The following is a 5,635-nucleotide window of genomic DNA, read 5'->3' as shown; positions in this document are numbered from 1 at the left end:
TTTATCTCATTATCTCCGTCTCTCTGCTCCTTTCTTTTCATCCATGTTAAATATTTTTCCATGGTGTTTATTATCTGCAAACTCTTATCTTCATATCTTCTGTTCTGTGCTGTCTGCTATTGTTCAGTGCCAAAAAACACACACACCCTACTCCCTGTAGCAAAAAAAAGCACGTTCCCCAGGATCATGCGCCTCCCCTGGCATTGCTCCGCACCCATCAAGGGGAGCCCACCCCACTATTTGAGAAGTACTGACTTACGTCAACTGAGCCCAACATTTCTGTTGCTAAAGGAGACATTTGCTAAGTGAGTTTTGTCCCATTTTGTGACCTTTCCTGCCACAACCGTTAAATGAATCACTGTAGTTACTAAATTAGTAACGCGGTTGTTAAATGAATCTGGCTTCCCCGCTAACTTGGCTTGTCAGGTCATAAAAGGGGATCACGTGACCTCAGGCTGTGGCAACCATCATAAATAAGAGTCAGTTGCCACAAGCATCTGAATTTTGACATCATCATGGGGATGCTGTAAGGGTCATAAATGTGAAAAATAGTCGTAAGTCACTTTTTTCAGCGTCTTAACTTTGAACAGCCACTAAATGAACTGTTGTATGTTATTTTAAGAATGAACTGCTGGATTATTATAATTTCTTGAATTTGTTTGCTGCCTATCTCTTTGTTGGGTCACTCTAGGCAGCTTACAACAGTAAAAAGGAAGAGATGAAAAGAGCATGAGCAGAAAGACGGATGGTCCTCAACTTATAACCATTTGTCTTGTGATCATTACAATGGCACTGAAAAAGTGATTTTTGACCCTTTTTCACATGCACGACTGCTGCAACATTCCAATGATTGTATGATCAAAATTTGGATGCTTAACATTTGGCCTGTATCTATGAGAGTTTGACACGGTGATGATATATGATCACCATCTGTAACCTTCATAGCTGATTCCCAAGAAGCCAAGTCAATTGGAAAGCCAGATTCGCTTAATAACCACATAAATCACTTAATAACCACAGAGATTTATTTAACTGGGACAAAGAAGGTTGTAAAATGGGGCAAAACTCACTTAACAACTGTCTTGCTTATCAATAAAAATTATGGATTGTGATTGTTGAGGACTACCTGTAAGATAATAGAACAATAAAATAAACAGTGAAACAATGAAAAAGAGGAAACAGTAAAAAAGATTGCAAGCTGGCAATAAGTACCATATTTTTGGAGTATAAGACACACCAGAGAATAAGACGCACCGTAGTTTTGGGGAGAGAAATAGTGAAAAATATCCATCTACCAGGTATTCATATGGCTTTCTTAATCTGGTCAGCTACAGCACATTATTTTATCCCCTGGTTAGGGCTTAAGAAAAAACTTATTCCAAACGATTAGCAATGAAAAAAAGCCTGCAAAGACTTAGGGCTGGAAAAAACCTTCTTTGAAGAGAGTAGCAATGAAAAAGCCTGCAAGCTGGTCATTAGGGCTGGAAAAAACCTTCTTCAGAGTGATTAGCAATGAAAAAAAGCCTGCAAGTTGGTAAGGGAAGATCATTAGCACCTAGTTAGGGCTAGGGGGGAAAAGCTTAGGAAAAGCTACATTCAGAGTATAAGACGCACCCAAATGTTCAGCCTCTTTTAGGGTCTTATACTCCAAAAAAATGGTATGTCTGGATGCTATACCGCAATGTTGAAATCTAGCTTGACATTACGAAGAAGCTTATGTTCTACAAATGTTAGGTCCTCCAACTGAAAACAACGAATGATATGAAAATACAAAACAGCAAAAACGACAACAAAGAAACAAACATAGCAAGGAAAACCAACCTAGACAAAAACAAAGAAAAAGAAGGAAAAGGGGTATCAATCATCCTCATTAAATACTTTCAGCGCTCTTTGAAATACTAGTAGAGGGGAGGTAGTTCAAATCTTAGGGGGACTCTCATAATTACCGGGGTGGCGCAGCAGGTAGAGTGCTGTACTGCAGGCCACTAAAGCTGACTTGTAGATCTGAAGGGCAGCGGTTCAAATCTCATTACCGGCTCAAGGTTGACTCAGCCTTCCATCCTTCCAAGGTGGGTAAAATGAGGACCCGGATTGTGGGGGCAATAGCCTAGCTCTGTTAAAAAAGTGCTATTGCTAACATGTTGTAAGCCGCCCTGAGTCTAAGGAGAAGGGCGGCATAAAAATAAATAAATAAATAAATAAATAAATAAATAAATAAATAAATAAATAAATAAATAAATAAATAAATAAATAAATAAATAAATAAATAACATCTAAGATGGACTATGGTAATGCACTCTATAGGCCAAGGGTGTCAAACTCGTGACAATGGGCCAGATGTGTCACATACTGGCTCGCCCATTTTAGCAAAGGGGGAAGTCATGATATGTCACATGTTGTGACACCCCAAGTTTGACACTTCTGCTACAGGCTTTCCTCACATAAATGTCCCTCTCTCTCCCTACCAACTGTCTGTCTATCAACTATCTAATCTACCATCTATTATCTATAATCAATCTTCTATCATCTACCTATCATCATTGATCTCTTTCTGCTGTATCCCTGTGATATTGTCTCCAACAAGGCTTAAGTTGGCTTTAGCTGTATCAGTATTAGAACAGTATTTCTCACTTATTCTGACACTATGTACAAACAGATTGCCAATATATAAACAAGCTAACAATGAATGTTTGTTTGTATTGAGGTACTATAGTTTTAAGAGGTAGTGCTGCAAATTGCCACAAGAGGGAGCCAGAAAGCATGATTCTCTCTCTCTGCTCTCTTCTGCTGCTGATTCACTGTGACTGATGTAGTAAACTCTGTGTGTTGGATGGTAGTTTGATGTATTTGTAGGCTGAAATGTACGTCTGATATGTAAGACAAATAATTACTCATAGAATTACTCATAGAATAATTACTCATATCTCCTGGATATCTGCTGGAATTCCACGTTTTCTTTGATATATGTCAAAGAAAACATGGAATTCCAGCAGATATCCAGGAGATATGAGTAATTATTCTATGATTAAATATATGAGTAATTATTTGTCTTACATATCAGACATACATTCTTTGATGTATGTCCTTGATAATTCAAGGGTTCTGCACACTCCTGAACACTCTCCAAGTGGTACAATCACACATTACTTTGTGTAATTGCACCAATAATGTGGTTTCATGCTGATTCAAAAGAAAGTAGATGGCCTTTCATTGCAGCAGCAGAGAATAGTCGAAGGCAAATTGAAGACCTTCCAGAAACCTCAACTAATGGGTATAGCCACCTATATTATAGCTGCACAGATAAGCAAGCCATTTAATTAGCCTCTTCTCAAGATCAGTCAGGGTTTTTGGCAAACACTAGTGTTCTGGGTGGAATAGACACTCCCCCCTCACTTTTGGAATGTTCTTCTAAGAAGCAAATAGTTGACTCCATTTCCAGCTGCTGTTCTGATAAATCAACTCTTAGGTTGGCTCCTGGCAGTTCATTTAGAATTTAGTAATATATAAATAAATGTTTTAGTATTATATTTTGCTCAGACAGTTGTAATTTAAAGCAGTTTGCATGTAACTTTGTTGCGTTATTTTACTCCATTGGTTTGAAAGGCAGTTATGAAATGGATCAAATAATATATAAATAAATTACAGCATCCCCCATTTTCCATGGGGACTCAAAGCTACTCCTTTGATACGCTGTCTAACTTCACTCTCCATTTGCTTAACCACTCATTAAAAAGCATGGATGGGAACGAAAATCAAAAGATGGATAGCTCCAACAAATCTTCTGATCTTTACAAAGTGTTCCTGAAACCCAAAAATATAGACAGTGAATGGTTGTTCGAAAATAGTGGCTGCTTTATGAAACTACAGTTGAAGCATAGGAAGTGCCATAAACATTGCTTTAACCTATAATCTGGTTTCTTTGGTTTGGGCTTAGTTCAATAAATGAACTCAATCACTGTGCTTGGTAAAGCATAGTAGTTTATTCAACAAACCTCATTGAAAACAACCCATGGGTTAATGCTGGTATACCCCATCTTTGGAAAATGCCAGCCTTTCCTTTAAGGTTGCAACAGACTTTTTAGCAATCAGCAATGGATGAAAAACATTCTTCTGAGACCAGAGACCACTATCCTGTTGTGCAAGTTTTGTCATTCTGGTCCAACAAGGACCAGAGTCGCCTTGGGGAAAGTTGAGTGGCAAAAAAATATATATTAATAATAAAATAATAAGTTCTAAAATCTTATGTGTGATTCCAAAAACTTCTGGGAGTTTGGGAATATTACCTTGTGAAGGGCTACCAAAATGTTTACTTCCACACTGTGGCTGTGGTTTATGCATTTTCTTTCAACATCTCTCCGTGCAAATTGGGTGCTCGGGGATGGAGCTCCATTTTCGCTACCCCACTGTTTCCCCCCCCCAATCTGGGCAGTAGCCCACCCCTGCTTGTTTCCCACAAAATAAGACATCCCCTGATAATAAGTCCAATCAGGTTTTTGAGTGCATGGCAATAAGGCCAAGTGCTTATTTCAGGGTTCAAAAAAATATGACAGGATCCTATTTTCGGGGAAACATGGTACTTACTGAATTTTCTCTGCTTTTCCACAGCACATGTTTTAATTACTAATACCCTTGATTTCATAATGTTGTAAAAAGTGGGGTTTCAATGAGCAAAGTTCTGTGTGCTGGTTGTAAAAATATGTTTTTAATTTCAGGCCACATTCAGTGTTCTGCCATTTTCTCAGTTTGGATTTGAGAATGAGAAATAATCTATTTCCGGTAGGTTTTTATTCTACTGTACCAAACATAAAAGGAGTATACAGATGTTCTGTACAGCAGAGATAACATCTAAAATACTTCAAAAAACAGTCCTTATTTATAAAAACATCTAATATTAGAATATGAAATAGGACCCACCGCTCTGGTCATTCCCAAGGAAGAAAACTGCAGGAACTATATTATACTATATTACAGGAATTATAGTTCATAAAATCATATACCAAAATGTCCTACCTGTTAACGACTACTTCACCTTCAACCTCAACAACACACGAGCACGAAATCGATTTAAACTAAATGTCAACCACTCCAAACTTGACTACAAAAAATACAACTTCAGCAACAGCGTAATCGCCTGGAATGCACTGCCTGATTTCTACTCCTAACCCCAAAACCTTTAACCTTAGACTATCTACAATTGACCTCCCCCTTTCTAAGAGGTCTGTAAGGGGCGTGCATAAGCGCACCACTGTGCCTACTGTCCCTGTCCTATTGTCTTCTTTTGTTACTTTTTTCTCATTACTAATCTAATGTTTTATTTGTACAAATTATCACCCTATAATTGTTTGACAAATAAATAAATTAAATTAAAATTAAATTAAATTAAATTAAAAATTAAATTAACTGATGAAATAGATAAAAATATAGCTGGGGCTGGGGGCTAGCCCTTCTCTCGTCCATGCAGCTGAAGACCCAGCCCAAATTCTATGGAAAAAGTAGGTTAAAAAAAATCAAGGTGACCATCACCATTACTTGATCTTTTTTATATTGCTATACAGTATATAAAAAGAAATTGGGGAACCAATTGCACCTTTTGAATATTTATCTATCTATCTATCTATCTATCTGTCTGTCTGTC

The sequence above is a fragment of the Erythrolamprus reginae genome, chromosome 3 (assembly GCF_031021105.1).
Source record: "Erythrolamprus reginae isolate rEryReg1 chromosome 3, rEryReg1.hap1, whole genome shotgun sequence".
Lineage (NCBI taxonomy): Eukaryota > Metazoa > Chordata > Lepidosauria > Squamata > Dipsadidae > Erythrolamprus > Erythrolamprus reginae.
This window is presented reverse-complemented; position numbering follows the sequence as displayed.